This window comes from Mus musculus, chromosome 2, assembly GCF_000001635.26.
Source record: "Mus musculus strain C57BL/6J chromosome 2, GRCm38.p6 C57BL/6J".
NCBI lineage: Eukaryota > Metazoa > Chordata > Mammalia > Rodentia > Muridae > Mus > Mus musculus.
The window spans coordinates 152549450-152572581 of record NC_000068.7 but is presented as its reverse complement, the minus strand read 5'-3'; the positions used below and the strand labels follow the sequence as shown (position 1 = coordinate 152572581).

Here is a 23132-nt window from a genome sequence, read left to right as displayed (position 1 = left end):
CACGGAGACTATGCAGAGATGCAGTGTGAATTCAGTGGAGTCCACAGAATGCGCTGGAGATCGGGGCTGGGATCTCTCAGCAGAGCAGCACTTAGAGGATTAGGAAACGTCTTTTATTTCCTGTAACTTGGAGGACCACCCTTGTTAAAAATCAGACTCCGGATTTAATGAAAAGATTTCTTATTTTTACTTATTACCTGTCTATGTGAGTGTTCTGCATGTGCATTTGGACACAAGAGTGCAATACCCGAGGAGGCCAGAAGAGGGCGTGAGATGGGGAGCTGGAGTTCCAGGGCATGGTGACCACCGCCTGATGCAGGTCCTGGGAACTGTGGTCTCTTTAAAGAGCACCATCTCTCCAGCCACCAGACTTCAGATTTAGTCGTGCAGACTGGTGAGGTTTGGAGCTGGTTCAGTCCATAAAGCATTAGACTCTTAATTCTGCCGTTTGTATAACTTCAACATAAGCTTAATATAACGCAGTTTTATCACATGGAAGCGGAGCTTTGGTGAAGGATGAGATCCGGATACTCAACAGGTATGTGGAACCAAGTGAAATGGAGAATTTGGGATCTTTCTGGTCCAGAAGCCAGCCAGTTTGCCTGCGAGCCTTCCTCATGACAGCCTGACCTGAGATGAGCCTTGGAAATTGATAGCTATTCTCTTGAGACCCATTCCAATACTACACAGGGCTGCTGGACCATATGGGCCAGAACTTAGCATGCTTAAGAGGGAAGGTGCCAAAGTCTAGCCTTGGAAGACAGACCTCTGTGTTAGAAGAGTGATGAGACTGTTAATTTCTTTAAGTATGACCTGCAGAACATATATGGAGCCAGACTTTCTAGAGTCTGTTGGAGGGGTTTTTTTTGGTAATAATTTAAAATATTTATTAATTTACTTTATTATTATTATTATTATTATTATTATTATTATTATTATTATTATTCATGTGTGTGTGTGAGAGAGAGAGATTAGAAGGAGAGAGGGAGGGAGGGAGGGAGGAGGGAGGGAGAGTTGGAGGGTGGCATGCACATCTTGACATCATTGGCTTCTGTTCTGCTTCTCCTCAGTGGATGCTTAGGGGACTCATCAGCAGGTATAAGGATGCTTCAACGGAGACAATCTAAGCATTAGGTGGAGCTGAACTTGACAATTGTTAAACCCTGCCAGTCTCTCTCGACTCTATAGCTGCTCTCTCCTGACTGTGCTGGTCTGGGGATGCTCTTTTTAAGGCATCTTCTGGGGAGATGACGCTTGGTGTTCAGCTATACTCTCTTTTCTCCTGTAAGCACTCACCTCATGTCATTGCAGGGCCAGGTTTTTTGGGGGGAGGGAGGTGCAGGGAATACCAAAGTTGCTTTTAGCAGTTTTCCTCTCAGTGAACGATCCTAAATCACTGGGTTAAGACTTAGAGGTTGGATCACTGGATCATTCCGCAGCTTGAATTTTAGTCTTAGTTTTGTTTTGTTTGTTTTGTTTTAATCAGCCCCTCCCTCAAATTCTATATGGCTGTTACCTGTAATGGCCATCCTCAGCTGCAGCGTCAGGGATTAGCCTACCTTCCATCCTCTCACGTTCGTGTCTGCTCTCTTTTTGACATTAGCCACTTCAACAGGTGACAGCAATAACTCTATGTAGTTTAACCTGCATTTCTTGACTGACTTGGCAGTAATTGCATTTGTCTGATGGCCACTTGTGTGTGTTCTTTAGAGAAATGTCTGTTGAGACTCCTCTCCAGTCTAGAAGCCACTTCCATTGTTTTCTTTCTATAGAGTTCAGACGTTTATATGCTGAGAACTGTTCCCCTTACTCTGTACACTATGCAAATACCTCCTCTCCGTCTGTAGCTTGTCACCTCAGCCTTCTTTGTGTCCCCTTGGCTGTTCAGAAGCACTCAAGTTTAGTGGGATCCCCTCTGTCTATTTTTGTTTCAGGTTCCTGACATTTTGAATAAACTTTAGAGTAGTATGTCTTAGACCAGTGCCCGTGGCTTCCCACCATGCTTTCTTGCAGTCATTTTGTGGTTTCAAGTTGATGGTTAATCTGTGCGGAGTTAATCGTCGTGATGGGAGGCAATGGTCAAATTCCACTCTCAGGAATGTGCGTGAATGTCTATACAATCTGTGTCTTACATCACATCTACACTGAATCTACCTCTAGTTTCCCTGAATCATTTATTAAAGAGAATGAAGGGCATTTTAGTGATCTTCTAGCACATTCCTGTCTTTGTTTCTCTTTGTCTCATCTTGTCGCTTCCTCTCTCTCTCTCTCTCTCTCTCTCTCTCTCTCTCTCTCACACACACACACACACACACACACACACACACACACACAGAGTGAGAGAGAGAGAGAGAGAGAGAGAGAGAGAGAGAGAGGGAGGACTGAACGGAGAGTCTCACGCAGACTAAGAGTTCTGCCCCTGTGATATTCCCCAGCCATTTTTCTTAAGCAAAGTAGGCAGAAGGGCTCCTCAGGCTGTACTTTAGCCCCATTTCACTCAGGCAGAAAATCAGACTGAAGTTTAAGATGAAAGACAAGCTAGTGATACCTAGGATGGACAAATTAAAGGCATTTTCCAAGGTTTGAAAAGAGCTCTTAGGGTCCTGGTAGCTGTGGGTAACATGACAAACAAAAACACGCCAAGGAGTTACTTACATTAAACTAGAAGGCAAATTAACACAAGCGTCCACAGTGGCTTCCCTGTTGCCTTTTTGAAGGCAGGCACTTGGATGGAGAACAAGGAGCCACAGACAAAGGACACCAGCAGGTAGGCCCAGAAGAAATGGAAAACTATCTTCAGGGAAACCATTTGGTATTTATATTTGAGGAAACTTCCATGGAGTGCTGAAAGTTTCCAGTTTCCATCTAACTGCTGGAATGTTTAGCATGAGTTGGTTCCGGGTTTTGGCAAACTCAATATCTGCCTTGGTAGCCCTGTGAGAACAGAGATGAGAGACGGCAGAGGTGAAGTCACGGATTTAATGGACACTTGGGAGACACTTGAGCTGGCACTGCCTGCTCTGCAGATCAGTTTAATTCTAACTTATTTGTTGTCACTCTTGAGGACTGCTACTGGCACACTTCCGGTACGGCTAAGTGCATTTTTGGGTGCCTGGGGCAGATGGTTCATCTTGCTTGCCGTACAGCAGTAGTCCCCATTGCTGCATGGCTTTCTCACTCGCTCTCCAGATCTGCAGTGTTTCCTGCAGTGTCCTCTTAAGACCCAGCAAGCTTTGCTGCACCTGCAGACTGACAAGAGGAAAGAAAAGCTGTAAATTCAAGATTTGGGGTCTCATCCGGAGGAGATCCCTCAGCTGTCTCCACCAGGGCTCGGACTCATTGAAAGGCGATAATGCAAGCAAAGAAAAGAAAAGGTCGGCTATGCCATGTTCTCAAAGATCTTACTAATGATGCCAAAGGAACTCATTAGCTGACAGGAACTGGGATGACTTGTTAAGAAGTGGTGTGATTTTGTAAATAAATTAGGTGCACAACAGGCTAACTTAATCCCATGCCAACTGGGTTATCATTCCCAAAGACACAAAATTCTAACTCCAACAGGCCTTAAGATTGCCATCAGAAATGTATTAACAACCTTTGCTTCAGGAAGAAGAAGCTCATGGAGTCGATGTGTGGGCTTATGGTGGTTCTGCGGTATCATAATGAATGAAAATGGTTCTCCTGTATTTGAATGCTTGGCTCCCAGTTGGTGGGACTATTTGGGAAGGATTAGGAGGTGTGGCCTTGTTGGAGGAGGTGTGTCATTGGGGGTGGGCTTTGAGGGTTTAAATAACCATGCCTTTCTTAGTCAGCCTCTTTCCCTTCATGGTTGTTGTCTCAGTATGAGGACTCTCAGCTATAGTTCCAGCATTATGCAAGCCTGCCTGCTCCCATGTTCACCCCAGGGTGGTCATGAACTCACCCTCTGAAACTATAAGTCCCCAATAAACTGTTTTTTCTATAAGTTGCCTTGGTCATGGTATCTCTTCTCGGCAATAGGTAAGTAACTAAGACAGGTATAGACTGTGATAATGACCATATATTCACTTCCAAACCCATCCACTAGCACACATTAAGTACATATAGCTCCCATCTATCAATCATAGCTTGATAAAGTGGCTTCAGAAATGAGCTGGCCATATAATGAAATCAGCATGGGGAACCCTGGAAATACAACTGTAGAGAATCAGGCATTGATCCCCACTTTAACACACATCACCACCTGGTCTGTGGATTCAGCTCACTAAATCATAAAGCTCTGGGACACACTCCTAAAGAGCTTTGGATTCAGTCAATCAGAAATGGACTTGTAAATTAGAACTTCTGATGATTCCATAGCTGGTGCTGATGGTGTGGACTGAGAGAATCAATGTGCTGTAATGGAGCCTTTGGCATCTTTGGAAGACTATACACACAGCAGTCATTTCTCAATAGATGGCACCCATCTTAAAGAGCCTGGGGTTGCCACGAATAAAAATAGGTCTGTGAAAGGCGTATTGGTAATCTTACAGAAAACATCTGGGCAGTTCTAGTGCTCTACGACTCATGGAAGTTGTTACTAAGATAGCCCATTTGTCAAAATGTGTCTGTTGATGGGCTGGGGAGATGGCTTTTAACTTAAAAGCACTAGTTCTCAGCACAGTGACTCACAACTGACTGTAACTCTAGCTCCAGGGATCTGATGCTCTCTCTTCTGGCCTCTGCAGGTCCCAGGCACTCACATGGTGCACATCCATATATGCATGCAAAACAACCAAATGCATAAAATAAAATGAATACATCTAAAGTTTCTTTTAAAAATCTACCCGTTGATTGTTAAGTGTGCCTAAATGGATTTTCTAATGAAGCACATTTTAATTAAGAAAAATGAAATAAATAAATCAGAAAACACATCCTGCTGTGTCAGGATGTTGAACCACAAAGGTTCTCCCAGAGTCATAGAGGTTTTTCATAGATGCATATCCATCATACAAAGTGCTGATTTCACACAGGCAATGCCTTTGATGGTGATCATGTTCTTTGACTGTATTTAACCACCCCATTCCCTCTCCTTAATGCCCCTTTCTCTTTTCCCTCTCCCTAGTCTCTTTCCTTGCCTTGGTCTCCCCTCAGCTTTCATATCATCTACGGACCAATAGAAACAGTTTATGGGTCTATGAAGAATTTAAAACTCACAAGTGAGAGAAAACATGTGATGCTGGCCTTTCTTATGACTTATTTTGTTTGCTTAATATGATCCTAGCCATCTTCTGGAAAATGATATAACTTGATTTCTTTTAATGGTTGGATCAAATCCCACTGTGTATAATATATACAGCACACTTTTCTTTCCTTCTCACAGAGATCCAAGCTGATTCTAACCCTGACTGCTTTGAACAACTCTGCCTTAAACACCCAATGCATCTCTGGGATGTCACTTTAGAGTCCTTCACTTATATACCCAGAAGTGGTTTAGCTTCGTCATATGATAAATCTATTTTTAGTTTTTTGAGGATCCTGGGCCAATGGGGGCTCACAGAGAATGAACCAATCTAAGAGCCCGTAGGAGTTCCTAGTTGCAGATGTGTAGCTTGGTCTTCACGTGGGTCCCTAACAATTGGAGTGGGGGCTGTCTCTGACCCTGCTGCCTGACATTGGATCCCCTAACTGGACTTCCTGGTTGGACCTCAGTGGGAGAGGGTGTTCTTAGTCCTGCTGGGACTAAATGTCCCAGGGTGGGATGGTACCCAAGGGAAGCTTCCTTGTCTCTGAGGAGAAGGGGAAGGGGCAACTAGGGGAGGGAGTGTAAAGGGTGGGACTGGGATGAGAGGAAGGAAGGTGGGTGCAATTAGATAAATAAACTAATGGGGGACACAAAGCTGGATGGGTAGGGAAGGGGGATCTGGGAGGAGTTAGGGGATGAAATATGGTCAAAATATACCATGCAAAATTCTCAAGGAACTGATTTTTAAATCACCTCCCTCCAAATTTATTGCCTTATCTAATGTAAGAGGAAACTCATACAATTTTAATTAAAAATGTCATTTAAGTATCAGGGTGAAACAGATAAAAAGAGATAATTTTTTTCTGCTAGAGAAAAAAATCTATGTAATTATGCTAAGTACAAACCTAGTAGATACTGTGCCTCTAATCCCAGCAGTTAGGAGGCAGAAGCAGACAGACCTTTGTAAGGCCAGCCTGGTCTACGTAGTGAGTTCCAGGCCAGCCAGGCTACATAGAAAAATCCTGTCTCAAAACAAAAACAAAAAACAAAAAAAGCCAAAGCACAAAGCAAAAAGTAATAAAAATAAGTGTATTGAGTTCTGAAAGTTGGTTTTTAAAAACCAATTAATAGTTTACTGAGTGCACTTTGAGGTGTAGCAGGCTGGGCTGTCACTGTAATACCACCAAAAGCCAAAAACTGACTTTTAATAGAAGCATAACTGACTTCCAAAATTGTGTATACTTCTTGGTGCACAGCTAGCTGGACCACCACAAAGAGACTGTACATGCAGCTAGCACTTAAGAGGATCCTTGGGACCTCTCCTAATTAATATTCCTCTCCCATCAAGGCATTCTCCATACCTCCAGATAGATTGCAAAATAAATAAGTAAATAAATAAATAATAAAATAAAAATTAAACAAAAGCCTCCTGTCTTCTGTGCTCAAGCCCCTGGCTGAGTAGCTTTATGGCAATACACTCTCCTTATGGTCAGGGAGTCGCCTTCCCAGCTGCCCCCTCCTTGAGACTTGCTTGTTAGTGAATACGATTTGTTTTTAGCACAAGGCTTATTTAGCAACATTTTCCTCTTTTAAAAGTACATGTGCTTTTATGTTTTTTTGTTTTTGTGCCTCTGTCACTATTGATTTTATTCACTGCAGTGATGAATATGATTAATGTGCTTTTAGTTAATGAGGCTTTCTTAGTGCTCCAAAATGTGTTCTATTTTTGGACTAATAAAGAATACTTGTTAGTTATAGATCATGTTTGATAAATGACACTTTAAAATGCACTGGCCAAATCCTCATCCTATATGGTTTTCTTACTCGAGTGTGAAGACCCGGGTTAAGAACTGGCGGTGTTGTTCAGTACTAGAGCGTGCCCAGAGTTCTGCGATCCATCTCGTGCACTAGAAGATATTTTCCTGTGGATGGGATGAAGAACTGTGAATACTGTTAGCTGTTTCTCTGAGAGGACTGCCACTTGTTAGTGAAGCCTGATTACTCCCTCCTATGTGTAACTCATCTGCTAGCTATGTATGTATGTCCCCTGGAACTATTTTATTCTATGTGACTGCTATTCTAAGTTTCTGCTAGGTTGTACTTGCCTGAAATTATACTTTACTATTTTGATAGTTTTATATCTTTATATCAGTTGTATCTGTCATTAATTTTTTTATGATACAGGGTCTTTTTAAATAGCCCTGGCTGGGCTGGAACTGTGTAGACCGGGCTGGCCTTGATCTCACACAGATCTGCCTGACTCTGCCTCCCAAGTGCCGGAATTAAAGACATGTACCATTATACCTGGCAGATATACTTTTATTTTTAATTGTGTGTGTGTGTCTGTCTGTCTGTCTGTCTGTCTGTCTGTCTGTGGGTATGTGAATGCAAGCACAGATGCCTGAGGAAGTCAGAGGCATCAGATCCCCAGAACTAAAGTTGTGAGCCACTTCACATAGGTGCTGAGACTAGAACTCAGGTCCTCTGGAGTAAGAGCAAGTGCTCTTAATCCCTGAGCCATCTCTCCAACTTCCAAGTCTGTGGTTTTTTATTCAACCTGTTATCTGAGTTATCTTCATCTCATATGAGAATATATGCTTTTATTTAATGAGTCAACTATTAATTATATTTAGACTTTTGAATTTTTCATTTTTGTAGGGTTTTTTCTATTTACCATTTTCAATTAAATAGACAAGGACTCTCTCTGCTGGTTTGAAGCATCTACCCTCACTGACAGTCGGAGTTTATACATTACTGTCACTCACTATTTAGCAGGTAGTGTAGGAGTGCGCATACCCATTGCCTTTCTCTTCCCTTAGATTTGTCTGTCTTCTCCCTACCCACGCTGACTACCTAAAATTCATAGGCAACTCAGACATGCATGGTCTCGCTCTTGAGATGCCTGGTATTTTCCTCTCTTTTTTGTCATCATGGGTTGTACTCAGGGCCTTGAACTACATCCACCTCCTTCTATTCTAGCTTTCAAAGTTAACTATAGATCAATAAACACTTGATCAATCTTACATGTCATAAATCCCAATGTCTTTCTGGATGGTTTCCTTGTTTATTTGAATTCTTCTTTATTTTCAAGGCAGATCTTTGTGTGACAAACCTTTGCAATCTCAAAAGTTGGAGGTCAGTGTAGATATATATCTCACTGTGGCAGAAAGACCTTGCCTGGCCAATTTAGAGTCTTTCTTTTCCTTTCACACCAGCTACGATGGAAATTTTCTCCAGCCAACTTTTTATAAGTTTGTATGACAAATGCCTTTTCAGATCTTCTAAAGCCCCTTTGCACTAGAAAGGAATTTATTTCCTCCAGATATGTATGACTCAAAAGAGACTTTGAAAAAGTGCTCATAGAAACTTAAATCATAAAATTAGTCTTGACCTACCAAGCTGACTTCTGGAAAATTATTTTGAAAACTTCATCCAAGTGTGAAAAAAACTCAGTTGTATTTGTTGTTTGTTTTGTGAAAGATCTGGAAATACTTAATTTTACTCCCAATAGGAAATAGATTTACACATTTTCAGTTATCTGTACGAAGGAACAGCATAGGTCTTCTAGAAGCATCAAGACAGATGCCAACCAAAATGTTGTGTATATACTGCAGAGATAAGTACTTTAAAAACAATGCAGTTACATTTTTACTAAATATGTATGTGAAACAACATTCACATACATATTTATGTAGATTTATATATGCATAAGGAAAAGGTTTTCACACACCAGAAGAGAACCATCATCTCTTTTCTTAAAAAAAAAATCATCCAAGCTGTATAAACAGTAATTTCAAAACTTTGATCATTTATTTATAGAATTAGATTGCAAATCACTAACCAAGCAACAGACTTGCATGACTGAGAAAAAGCAGCCAGGTCTACATTTTCTTCCACATGATCACTCTGTGGACACTTTCATCTCAGAACAAGAGAACAGGGACTTCTCAGGAAGTAATAACAGGACTTAACATCTAAGAAAGGCTTCAGTACTCACCATCGGTGGAGACTGGAAAAACTGCTGAAGTAAGACAGCCCCCGGAGGGATCATTGGGGCATTCATTGAAGCAAATAGCAGGAAAAAGAGCTGGGCTTCTGAGACACCCATCCCATCCCACAACCCCAGGGATGCTGAAGAGATACACTCCCAAGCTTTCCACTTAGAGCGAGTAGTCCAGTAGATTTCAGCTGCCTCAGAGAACCCTGCCCACAATGGATGGAAGACTATCATAGCCCCCATCAGAAATTCCCCAACTTAACTCCCTCATCATTTTTCCTTGGTTCTGTTTACCTGGAAACAGCTGGAACAGGATAAAAAATACCAAAAGATTCAGGAGCAAGTATTTCATGATCTTTGAGAAGGTCTTAGCACATCCAAGAGTCCAGAACGTTCTGCGATTGGACTCCAGACTCAGGTTTTATTTGCTTCCATGGGGTGGAGTCCAGAGAGTGATCCATGAAGAGTGAATGACTCAGAGACAAGTATAAAGAGCATTAGTTCTTGGCCAACAGCAGTAAGTGATTGTTCACTACTCAAAACAGTATTCTAGGGACTTGGACAAAAGGCAGAAGAATGGACGAGAGTTAGAAACATCAATGAAGCACACACAGAGTGGGAATGTGCACTAGGAAGTCTTCCTTTCATGCTAGGAGTGTTGAAAGACTTTGCTCATAGCCTCTCATTGTACATCAACATGTGTGACACTGCATGGGAGGTCAGCTTAAGACCCTTTGTGGGCAGAGACTGCCCCTTTCCTGTGCTTCTAGAACTAGATATGTCAACTGCAGGTGCCTTGTGAAAGAATCTTTTAACGACATGGATGAACATATTTTTATATAATGTTGGATGATAGAACCCCGTCGTGTACTCTTCAGTAATTGTAGCTAAATTCCTTGTGGCCAACCTTCCTCCAGCTCCTCCTGCCACCCTGCTCTCCATGACTTCTGGTGATGACTCTACTCTCCGTTCCGTGAGGTCAGCTCTGCATGTGATTTCCCATCACAGTTGGTTGAAGAGACCAGTCTCTCCCCTGGATGTGTTCTCAGGGTCTTTGTTGAAGACATCTATGGTCATGTTGTTGGAGATGAGCCTTATTGCTCTGCTCTGTGTTCTGACCCTTGGCTCCATGGGCTGTTTTCATACCAGTACTGTGCTGTTTTGATGGCTACGCCTTTGTAGCATGTTTTCAAGCTTATTACTTTGATCGTTTTCTTCAAATTTGCCGTGCGTGTGTGTGTTTGTGTGTATGCACATAAATTTTTGGGTTTTTCTTTTTGTTGTGACCATTGGAATTTTGATGGGGATTCATTGACTCTGCAGGCCGCTTTGGGTAGTATATGAATTACTTTTCTGTTGCTGTAATAAAAAGAAAAAACCGTGCTGAATGCAGCTTAGAGAAGGAATGGCTTATGTGGGCTAATGACTCCATCCCCATTACAGCTGGGAGGTCCAGCAGCAAGCAGACATGGCAGCTGGGGCAGGATGCTGAGAGCTTTCATTCACAAACATATCCTTCATCATTACCTCAAGCACAAAGCCGAGAGAGCTAACTGCAGGTAGGATGGGTCATATGTTCTCAAAGTCGGCCCTCGGTGATATACTTCCTCCAGCAAGGCCACATCTCCAAACAGTGCCACCAACTGGGAACTCAGTGCGTAACTATGACAGATATTCTCATTCATAACAGTAGTATGGATCTTTTAACAATATTAATTCACCCTCACCATGAGCACGTAGTGTCTTTCCACTGTTTGCATCTCCTTCGCTCTCTTCCATCAATATTTGTTACAGTTTTCATTGTATACATTTGGGATGGTTTGAATAAGGTGTCCTACAACTCAGTTTGGAGTTGGTGGAACTATTTGGGTAGGCTTAGGGGGTCTGGTCTTGCTGGAGGAAGTACATCACTGGAGAAGGGCGTTGAGGTTTTCAGAGCCACACAACAGCCATGCCCAGTTCACTCTCTGCCCTGTTTGTAGATCAAGGTGTGAGCTCTCAGCTTCCAGCTCCAGCCACCAATGCTGGAGCTTGCCTGCCATGCTGTGATGGACTCTAACCCTCTGGAGCCATAAGCCCCAAACAAACCCTCCCTTTCACAAACTGCCTTCGTTATGGTATTTTATTACAGCAATAGAAAAGTGACTGAGACCCATTGCCTCTTCAGTTTGAATGAGTGGAAGAACCTGAGGTTGTATCTTACTGGATGGACACTTTAAAAAATTGTGTCATATTTGTGCTTTAAAAAAAATAAATTAATATACCTGGGATTTGGTGAACCCTTTCAATCTATATATTCACATCTTTCTTCAGTTGTAGACATAAAAGCACAAAGGAGTATAAGAGCCTTTCCCAAAGACAACAGTTTCCATGCCTCGTTATTCATTGGTCATTATGAGCCCTCTGTCCCATTTACCTTATACACCATCTTTGTCATCCGTTTTCTTTCCCTTTAATGTGTTTTTAAACCATCGCACTGTTTTGAGTTCTAGAAGATTTTTCTTACGCTCCTTTTGTACTTCCTTGAGAGTCTTTGCCAACACCTAAACTTTCATCTGGTTCTTCTATTAGTTTTGCTTCATCAAGGATACAGTAGGAGTGAACAAATGAGCTCTGTCTGCACTCCTTGCCCTGTGGGGAGCCACTAACCACAGGACAATGGCTCCTTAAAATTCCAGGGAGCACAAATGCTATGATGAATGACTTAATTGATCCTGGAATTTTCATCCCAAGCAGGAAAACCAAGGGCTGATGGTCACATGCCTTCATCCTACTGGGCCAGGGAGATGGAGTCTCCTTATCTTCGGTCTAATGCGTTATCTCATAGGATAAGCTCCTACATATAACTTAGGGTGGAGTGGGAGCATCTAAAACATGACTGATACTACTCTCTCTCAGGGTAGGGCTAGGATTCAGGCCCATAGCCATCTGTTATCAGAGGTTTAGGGCATAGATATACTTCCTGTGACACACCCTTTTAAAAAGAGTAAGCGGGGGCTCCTCCCAAGGCAGCGCTTCCCTACAGCCTCTCCCTGCAGCACTGGCTTCCCCTGGGCCTTTGTTTCATGAAGCATCCCTTCCCCGCTTTTCAGTTTCAAATTCTCTCTACTGCTTCTCTTCCTTTCTCAGAGAGGGCTTCTTCTCTGCTCTGCATCTTCATCTGACATCTGGAGAGCCCCTAAGTTCTTTGTCTTTAAGCACTTTGGGACATGTGTCAATAATTTCCTTGATGAACTTCCACTTCCTTTTCTGATGATCAAATAGTGATCTTACTGTGATCTTATGTGGCTCAAGATTTGTTTACTAGACCGAGGCGGTAAATTCACAAGAGAAGCTATTTACAAAACCCAGAAGTGCATCGGTGCTACCCGCACCTGCATCTTGTGTGAACACACTAGACATTTCTCCTCTTTACTGAATTCCTTTCTCAGAGTTATGAGGGTGAATTACCAGGTCCAGCCTTTACCTGCATGATATCTTATCAAGCTGAGACTTCTGATAGCTGTGTTGTAACAAGCATATTAAGTATCTGCTACTGTTTTGTTAGATTTAATTTATCTTTTGGCTCATTTCTTTATCGGGTGTGTACCCATGTGTGTGTGTGTGTGTGTGTGTGTGTGTGTGTGTTGCAGGGGCCAGCATCAGCTATCATTTCTCAGGAGTGCTATCCACTTTGTTTTTTGAGACAGCGACTCTCATTGACCTGGAGTATACCACTTTGGCTAACTTAGCTGCCAGTGAGGCCCTATGATAACTGCCCATTGCTGCCCCTTCAGCCCTGGCATAAGAATGGCACACCATGACATCTGGTTCTTTTCTAATGTGTGTCCTGGGACTTGAACTCAGGTTCCCATGCTTACAAAGACAAGCATCTTACCAACTGAGCTATCTTCCCGTCCTCTTTGCTGTTATCTTACAACCAATATCAATATCTTTGTAACTTAAAGGGACAACAGACACTCACATCTCTCTCAGTTCCTATGGCTCAGGGACTGGGACATACCTGGGCTAGGTGATTTTGGCTACAGCTTCTCCTGAGGTTGCAGTTAGATATCAACAGGGACAGCAGGGACCTTAAGCCTCAGGTGGAGCTAGAGATTGTTCTTTTTTGTGGATGCTGAGTTGATGCAGGCTGCTAGTGGATGCCCTCTGTTTCTCTCTACCTGAGCATCAGCTAACCGACTTCCAGGGAGTGAACCATGGCTAACTCTGGGAGACGGATAATCTTATCAGCAAGAATGGATTTAGCATCACCTAAGAGATTTATTTGTAAGGCTCATGTCTAGGTCTGTGACATTTCCAGAGGAGAGTGATTAATCAGGAAGATCCAACCTGAATGTGGGCAGTGCTGACCCAAGGGCTGGGGACCTGGATGGAATAAGAGAGAAAACAGAGGAAGCTAGTGACAGTGACACTCCAGTGGTTCCCTCCTTTCTCTGCTTCCTGTCCAGCATGTGGGAGCCAGTGATACTCCAGTGGTTCCCCCTTCTCTCTGCTTTCTGTCCAGCATGTGGGAACTTCTCAACCACACATCCCCAATACCACAAGGGTCTTGGCGAGTGCTTAAGGCCAAACCACCATGCACTGAATCCTCTGAAATTGTGAGCCTACTTAAATCTTTCCTCCCTTAAGGGCTTATGTCAAGTATTTTGGTCAGTTTTGAAAAGCTAACTTATTTCTTTATCCGTCTTTATCTCCTTCCTCAGTGAGTGGACTCCCATCGGTTTCAGGGAGCCTCTGTCCCACCTTGGCCACTCCCCTCCCCTTTCTTTGGAAACCTGGCCACATATCACTTTGTTTAAAAAGTATTCGCCTTTGTCTTGGCTTTGTAGGTTTTAAGTCAGATTGGCTTCTTTCACATCTCCAACATTTAGCTCATCACTGTGAAACTACTGTGGGTCTCGGAGGGGAGCTGTGGGAACCATGAACTCTCCAGATTCATCTGTCGCTTCCTCCAGGAGCCCCTTAGTTTGCTCCTCTGTCCTGTGTGTCCTCCATTTGTAGGTGGATCTTCTTGTGGTCTTTGGTGTTGCAACTTCTTCTGAAGCTCTGAAGCCATGCGGTGCAAGTCCCCAAACCCTGTTGTGCTTTTTCCTAATATTTTGGATATTATAACTCCTTTCGTTTTCCATACAAAGTTTGGATTTTTTTTTTTTAATCTGAAGGCAGATAGGATGCTTTATGCTTGTAATCCCAACAACACTCAGGAGGCAGAGGCAGAAGGATTGGTGTACATTTGGGGTCGGTCTGGGTTACAGAGTGAGATCCTTAAAACAGAATCCTGCTGGGATTGATAAGGCTTGTTTGGACTACCCTGGGGTCTACTAATATTGAATCTCCAGGAACTGAGTACCCCCCACCCCCGGAGCATCCTGCTCTCATCCCACTGTCAGAGGTACTCTTTTTTTGTTTGTTTGTTTGTTTTTGTTTTTTCCGAGACAGGGTTTCTCTGTGTAGTTCTGGCTGTCCTGGAACTTACTTTGTAGACCAGGCTGGCCTCGAACTCAGAAATCTGCCTGCCTCTGCCTCCCAAGTGCTGGGATTAAAGGCGTGCACCACCACCGCCTGCCTCAGAGGCACTCTTAATATACCTGACTTTCAGTTCTCCACCATTAGTACATGAGAATACCATTGACTTTTTGTTTAGGACATAGAGACAGATAGCAGAGCTCAGAGCATCCAGAAAGGACCCCAACTGCCGCAACCACCAAATCTATCAAAACCCAAGGTTTCAAAAACACATTGGAACAAAATAAAACAAAACAAAACAACTTCTTTAACAAACAACGATGGGCAAGCTAGATACTCACCTGTAGAAGCATTACAGCCAATCCCCCACTTGCCACGCTGGACAAAAACCACTCACAGTGAATCAAAGACCTTAACTTATGCCTGAAACTTTGAAACTGCTGGATGAGAGCCTGGTCAGACAAGGGCTTTCTGGAAAGAACTCCAGTGGCTCAGGGAATAAGCTCAAGAGTTGGCAGAGGGATTACATGGAGTTTAGAATGTTCTGCACAGCCATGGAAGCATCCATTGGCAGAGTGAAGACGTGGCCTCCAGAGCAAGCCTTTGCTCATCCACTGCAGGTAGAGGTCTGGTGGCTTGTCATCACCCCATCAGTAAAAGGCTAAGGAACTACACAGGCAGTCCTCAAAAGGAGAAACACAATAGCTAAAACATAATTTTAAAAGATTCCAATGTCCTTAGCCATCAGACAAATGCAAATTAAGCCTGCTTTTTAAGAGTCCATCTGACCAGATGACTATCATCAAGAAATTGAATGACAGGCAGGCATGGTGGTGCATTGTGAGTTCCAGGCCAGCCTGGTCAGAGTCATGAGTTCCAGGCCAGCCAGGGCTATGTAGCGAGATCCTGTCCCAAACAACCAACCAAACAAAGCAAAGAGATAAAATGAAGATCTACAAAAGGACCTGTGTCCCACCATCATCGAGAAAGAGCATAGACACTGTAGCCATGGTGAGATTGGGGCGGAGCTATTTCGGTTCCTTCTCTCACTGTTGAGGAAACACCTGACAGAAGCCACTTAAGAAAGGAGGGGCTTTTAGCTCATGGTTTGAGGGAGAAAATCCCATCATGAAGAGGAAAGTGTGGTGGGAGGGGCAAGAAGCAGCTCTAGTCAGGAAGAAGAGAGACGAGAGCCGGGCCTCAGCCCGCTTTCTTGTTCATTTTTATTTAGGTTTATTTATTTTATTTAGTGTGTATGAGTGTCTGGCCTGCTCTTTCTTGCTTTTCAAAAATTTAGGTTTATTTCTTTTATTTTGTGTGCAGGAGTGCTTTGCCTGCGTGTGTGTGTCACTGCTTGCATAGCTGCTACCCGAGGAGATGAGGAAAGGCTGTTGGATCCTTGTAACGGGGATTACAGGTAGGTGTGAGCCATCGAGTTGGTGATGAAAACAGAACCGTGGTCTTCTGCAAAAGCCACAAGGACTCCAGTCCCCTCAGCTCTCTTTCTTCTTTTTTTATTCAGTGTGGGACTCCATGGGATGGTGCTGCCTATAGGCAGGACAAGGCTTTCCTCAGTTATATCTTCCTGGAAACATCGGCAGAGACATGCTCAGTGGTTTGCCTTTAAATTCAGCCTGACAATGAAGGTATGTATCATATAAATTCCTCAAAGACAGAGAGAGAAAGAGAGAGAGAGAGAGAGAGAGAGAGAGAGAGAGAGAGATCATGTGACCCAGCTATACCACTCTAGGATATGTATATGTATATGTATATGTATATGTATATGTATATGTATATGTATATGTATATGTATATGTATATGTATACACACACATTGGGTATGTATACACAGAAAGGGGGGGGGAGAGAGAGAGGTTCATGTGACCCAGCTATGCCACTCTTGGATACACACACACACACACACACACACACACACACACACAGAGGAGTCTAAGCCAACACGTCTAGGTTTATTGCTGCACCAGTTACAGTGGCTAGGAAAATGGTACCAGCCTAGATGCCCATCATAGGAAACGGAGAAAGAAAATGTGACACATGTGCATACTGGAATTACTCTGCATAAGGAAAAGTTAAGTCATACAATACGCAGGAAAGTGGTAGGACTGGAAATCATGATGTTAAATCAAACAAGCCAGCCTTAGACCTGCACCACATGAGGAACCCGTGTGTGTGTGTGTGTGTGTGTGTGTGTGTGTGTGTGTGTGTGTGTGATGAAGCTAGAAAGAAAACCATGGCAGTGGGGAAAAGAAGTGTTAAGGTGGGGTTGGGAAAGAGAGGGTAACGGAATGAATGAGACACAAAAGCAGAAGAGGCACTGTTGGGGGAGAAAGTGAGTCAGCTAGAGGGGCAGTCAACACAGGGAGGGTGGTGGGAGAGGTAGCCAGATTAGAACAAAGCAGATAAACACGTAGCAGAACCAATTGTGCTGTCTGGCAACTTTAAATATTAATGAATGAGGGCTACAGAGATGGCTTAGTGGTTAAGAGCACTGGCTGCTCTTTCCACGGGTTGGACTCCCAGCCCCTCGTGTGCTGGCAGATGGGATTATGGGGAGTTTGGAAAATGCACATGTGCATTTGAGCAGTACGCATGGTGTATTGTACATGTGTGCACACGCTTAAGGAGGCCAGAGCTCAATGGGCACTTATCATCTGTTGCTCGCCACCTTATTTTTTGAGACAGTGTTTCCCACTGAGCCTGGAGCTCACGGATTTGGCTAGAGTGGCTGACCAATGTGCCTCAGGGAATCTTTCTGCTTCAGTCTCCCTCGCACTGGGATTGGAAATGTGCATCACCTCACCAGGCTTCTTATGTGGATGCCACGGATCTGAACTTGGTTCTTCAGGCTTGCAGTGGAAATATTTTACCAGTGGAGTCATGCCCCAGTCTCCACTATTGCCTTAACTCTTCACTTTCCTCATATAGCTTCTTCTTGTGTAGGGCTAAATATTTAACCACTGGAAAAGACAGGCCACAGTGATTGACAGCTGAAGTAACAATGCTCTTTTTGATGCTCAACGCGTTTTGATTTGAGCTCAAATTGATGCTTAAATTGCTTTGGACATCAATTCCTCTCAAGCTGGTTTCTGCATTCTTTTACCCTGACCCACATATATTCTAGAAGATTCTATCTAAAAATAGCAAGTCTGCTTCATCAATCCAGGAATAGTGTGATCTGTCTTCATTATATACGAAGGTTGGCATTTTCTTACTCTCCCCACAAATTCAGAGAAGAAAACGTTTTTGTTTCGTTTTTTTGTTTGTTTTCTGTTTTTGTTTTTATTTCAACACAGTTTTTGAGAGCTTTTAACCCCCTAATAAATGACACCATTGACTAGATTGGCTAAACCAAACAAGCATTACAGAGCTGGGAGTCATCAAAAATAGCAAGATTAATCCCTCCGGGATCTGAAAACACTAACAAAACAATTTCTCCAGAAATCTGTGAACTTTGGGGGATTTTTAAAACGCTGTAGCTGTTGTTTGATGGCTCTTGTCTGATGTATGCTCCCGGGTGTTTTTATTTGAGGATCTTCCCTCACGGTGTCATGGGCGGGGGAGGAGGGTGAGGGGGCCGGAGGAAGGAGCCCTGTTTTTGGTCCTCCTGCAGTTATCCCTCTAGGTGATGGCTACAGAAGGATTTTAAGCCCGCAGCTGTGCTTCCTGGTCCAGTGCGCGGAGCTGCAGCCCCCTGGAGGTTAGCATCGGAATCACAGGACGCTCAAATCCTATCTGAATTCTTGGGAGAAAGGAGTTTCTACACAATTTTGCACTCGTTTCCTTCTGCTGTTTGACTGTGAGGCTTTCTCTGTGTGTTAACTCCTGAGGATTTAAAGACAGAGTTTAGGTCGCACGAGGAGTGTGTAACCCAGGTCTCCACCTCCCTGAGGCTGCCTAGGCACTGACCATTAAAGAAACCTCTGCTCTTTGATAGCTGAGCAGTTATGCTAAGTCCGTACACAGGGCTTTCCTCCCAGACTGTCTTTGGGTTACTAGAAAGGATGTAAAGGCTTCACGGACTCAGAAAACATGCCAACTCATTCCCAATGTTTTACATTCAAGGGAAAACTCTCTTGCCCAGGAAGGTGGTAGGCGATTGAAGAGCTGAGCTACCAGGTAAGCGTTCTCACCTTGCAAATAAGATAAGTCAGCTAAAGAGACACGGCTTCAAAGGTCTGACTCTGGTTTCTACTTGAAAAGTGCTTTGCAAGTAAAGAAATGATCCAATTGTTTAAAAATCATATAATCCTTTACTATATTGAAACATCATAGCACTAGATATATATTTTTAAAACATTGATCTATTTTTATTTTATGTGTGTGAATGTTTTGTCTGTACACCACTGTGTATTCCTGGTGCTTGTGGAGGCCAGAAGTGTGTGCCAGATTCCTTGGAACCGGAATTACAAATGGTTATGAACCTCTATGTGGGTGTTGTGAGTTGAACCCAAGTCCTCTACAAGAGCAACGAGTGCTCATAACCACAGATCCATCTCTCTAGCCCCTAACTTAAAGGGTTTTTTTTTCCCATTTTGTTTTGTGTTTTTGTTTGTTTGTTTCTTCATTTTTAAGCTGACATGGTAGGCTAAATTGACACCACAAAAGGTTAGAAAAATGATTTGGTTTCATTTTTTTTTAATGAAGAGTCTACTTCAGCTAGTAATAAAGGAACTTTATAGTGAAATAGCAAATATACAAACAATAAACATGTGTGACCCGGTCAAAAATCTCTAAGATCTTCAAAATCATTTTAATGGTGTCGACTTGAAAGAGATTTCTGATGAGAGCAGGGAGGCTCTAGTATTAGTTAATAGCCTTGGTGTTCCTCTGGAGGGGACCTGAGGAGCACGAACAGGCCATTGCTGGGTTTATGAGTAATTGTAAATGCCATCACGGTCTCCCTTGTGATGGGCTTCAGGATACGCGGTTGAGAGATTTTATGGTGATAGCCAGTTCCCATTAATACTCCCAAGCAGGGGAAATGTTTTGTTTTTTATTGTTTAATGAAGTGTGGGTTAAGAGAAGCGTATATCTACTCTTTTTTTGATTTGTCTCAGTGGATAAGAGAAATGCAAATAAGAGACTTTTTGAGTTTGTCAGAGATTTAAATTGTTTGTCATTGTCTGGTTGAAGTGAATACCCGGATTCCTCCCAGTTGGTTTGTACACTGAACAGGTTTTTGTTAGTTATAACAAATTATCAGAATAAATATAAATGCAAACAGGTAACTTTAAGTAAACCGAATCATGATTTTAGACTATGGGTCTGTGAACTTGGTTATCATGAGCCTTAGGCAGTGTTGTTGAGACACACAGTATTGATTAGGGAATTTATACACTTGGGTAAGGTGGGGGCTTCTGCACTTCACTTTTTTCTCGGTGCGCAGCCCCAGCTGTCCTTGACCTATGAAGCTGTTGTTGTCCTTGTGCCTGCTGCATGCTGGTTACATGTGTGAGCCACCTTGCATGCTCCGGGCACAATTTTATGGTGTCCCTTTCTCTGCTAAATTGTTATAATGAGCTTTGATTTCATTGTCTTTGGAGTTAATGTAAGATATCTTCTAAAACCTATCATTGATTTAAGATCTGCAGAAGAATGGAGTGTTTGGGGTAAAAAATTGTCTTAATACTCTTTTCTTTCCTTTCCTTTCCTTTCCTTTCCTTTCCTTTCCTTTCCTTTCCTTTCCTTTCCTTTCCTTTCCTTTCCCTTCCTTTCCTTTCCCTTCCTTTCCCTTCCTTTCCTTTTTTTGTTTATTGAGACAAGGTTTCTCTGGGTAGTCCTGGCTGTCCTGGAATTTTCTCTGTAGACCAGACTGGCCTGTAACTCTTTGCCTCTGCCTCCTGAGTGCTGGGATCAAAGGCTGCCCAGCTATGCCTTCATAAATTTAAAGAAACTTAAATGTAGAGAAACAGATAAAGTAATATCTGTAGTTACTACATAGCCTTTTAAAAACACATATTCTCACTGAAATATATTAATTTTATCTTATTGCCAAGTTATAAAAGCGTCAACAATCAGATTGTGAAATTATATTTAAAGATGTTTGACAAAAAGTTGGTTTCCACAAATTTTTAAGCTTAAATGATGTTCATTCATGGTTGGTTAATATATAGTATATGTATACATTAAAGAGATAGTAAAACTTTTGATAAAATTTGAATAGAAGAAAATAACTGATAGATAACCAAAGATAAAGTTGCATCTGGGGCTGGAGAGATGGCTCAGTAGTTCAGAGCAGTAGCTGCTCTTCCAGAAGACCCAGGTTCAATTCCCAGCACCCACATGGTGACTCACAGCATCTGTAACTCCATTCTCGGGGGATTTGACTCTTCTGGTCTGCTGGGCACCAGACACAGATGTGGTTCACTGACACTTGTGCAGACAAAATACCCACATACCTGTACACATTAAAAAAAAAAATCCTAAAAGAAAAAAAAGAAAAAGTTGAGCCTATGAAGTCCTTATCACGGGCAGGTAAGTGTCCCATGGTGCTCTGGGCTTTTGTACAGACCAGCAGACCTCTTCCCTTCATGTGTGTGCTTTCCCATTCGTCAAAGGACAACACTGATGGCATCCACCATGCATGTCAAGAACTTTGTAATTTATAGCTAATTGCACGGCAGGTGTCACAGAGACCCTCACTGAATTGGCTCCCTTAGTTTCTCCTCGGTTGAAACGCAGAGGCAACTTTGTCCCCCTTTTTGAGCAAGCACAGCCACGGGGTTCCTTCTGGAGTGAGGTTGAGGCAGGGGGAGGCAGCCATTTTTAGCACAGGGTGCTCTCTCTAGAAACTTGGTTGTGAGTGTCTTTGCAGGCAAGGGAGTGGCTGCTTCAGTCCTTTGGGTCGGGGGGGGGGGGGGAGGCTCTAGCAGGCATGGCATAGCCTATAGTCTGAGATGGAGAGTTTGCTGCCATTCTGGAAACCTCAATGCTGACTTCTTAGATCTGGTAGATAATCTAAAGAAACAGAGCAGCTACTGTGACCAAAACACTCACTGATCGACTGGAAAAGCAAGGCCTCCTGATCCAGTCTTTGATATTTTTTATAAGATTTATTTTTATTTTATGTACACAGGTGTTTTGCCTGCATATGGTCTCTGCACCATATGGGTGCCTGGTGCCCACAGAGGACAAAAGAAGGGATTGGGTCTCCTGAATTTGGAGTTACAGAAGGTTGTGAGCCACCATGTGGGCACTGGCATTGGAACCCAGACCCTCTGCGAGAACAGCCAGTGCTCATCCCTCCAAGGTTTTCTTTTTGAATCCACACAATGGTCTGTTAACTCGTGGCTGGACCTGACAGGTTTTGACTTAGCAGTGGATGCGTAGCTTTTAGCCCACAATTAAGAGAGCCTTGTGAGGAAGAACTAACTAGTCTTTCAGACAGACTTATATATAAATGTGATAGGAACAATGACTGCCATTTTCTGATTAAGAGTCAAGAGTGTTTTGGGGATGAAGTGTGATGGGCTCTGGTGGGGCAAGCTGGGTAAAAGGAAAGATTTCGAGTAACTGAAGACATTTTAAATAAAGAACAGGAAAAAAAAAGGCAACTGGGCTGAGCATGGAGCTGCCTTGATAGACTGCTTGCTTATCACTAATGAAGCCCAAGGGCCAAATAAATCAGGTGTGGTAGCACACACCCACCTGCACAGCTGGAGGCAGGAGGACCAGAAGTTCAAAGTCATTCTCTACCCTGGAAGAGAAGAAAGAGGGAGGCAGGGAGGCAGGGAGGCAGGGAGGCAGGGAGGCAGGGAGGCAGGGAGGCAGGGAGGCAGGGAGGCAGGGAGGCAGGGAGGGAGAGACAGTTTTGTTGACTGGGTTCTTTCCCACTTTTATGTGGGTTTCAAGGATCAGACTCATTCTCCAGGCGAGCGATGCACCCCTGTTGATGAGTTCTGCTCACCATGCAGTTTGTGCTTTCTTAGCTTTAACATGCACGGTATTGTGAGGTTGCTCCAGCAGCGACACTAAGAGATGTCCTTATATTCTGCAGCTTTGACTTAAAAACTCTGCGTCTGCAAGTTCCAGAGAAGCCGAAGCATGTTGGACAGAGGGATCTGAAAATGAAGCTTCCGAAAATTGAAGCAAGAGGTATAGCGCCTCTGAGGGGCCACAGAGAGGAGCGTTGTCAGGGTGACCCACCAGAGGTTTCACTATTAAAAAACAACCTCTCTTCTCTTGTGTTTGTTTCTATATTTCAAGTTTTAAACCCACACCTCCCTTCATTGAGACAATCAAAAGATGCCGTCACGTTTGATAGTATTTGTGACATCTTATCTTTTCTGGAAAATGAAAAACCAGAAAGAGTCACTGGCCCTTCCATTTCTCCCTAAAACATAGAATAAGCAAGAAAATCTGCCCCAGGGTTTCTAATCTAGTCCAATGCCAGGCACATTTAGACTCTTAATAACTATAAAAAGAATATGGATACAAGAGTAT

General features: G+C 43.1%; 1 long non-coding RNA gene across 1 annotated transcript; it reads left to right on the top strand.

The window, feature by feature from the left end:
- The first annotated feature begins 217 nt into the window (after positions 1-217).
- Gm14161 (predicted gene 14161) lies at positions 218-22869 on the top strand. The gene is made up of 5 exons (NR_166456.1): positions 218-538; positions 15993-16086; positions 16192-16315; positions 18753-18806; positions 22687-22869. It is a non-coding gene; the product is annotated as a predicted gene 14161 (long non-coding RNA).
- Positions 22870-23132: the final 263 nt, after the last annotated feature.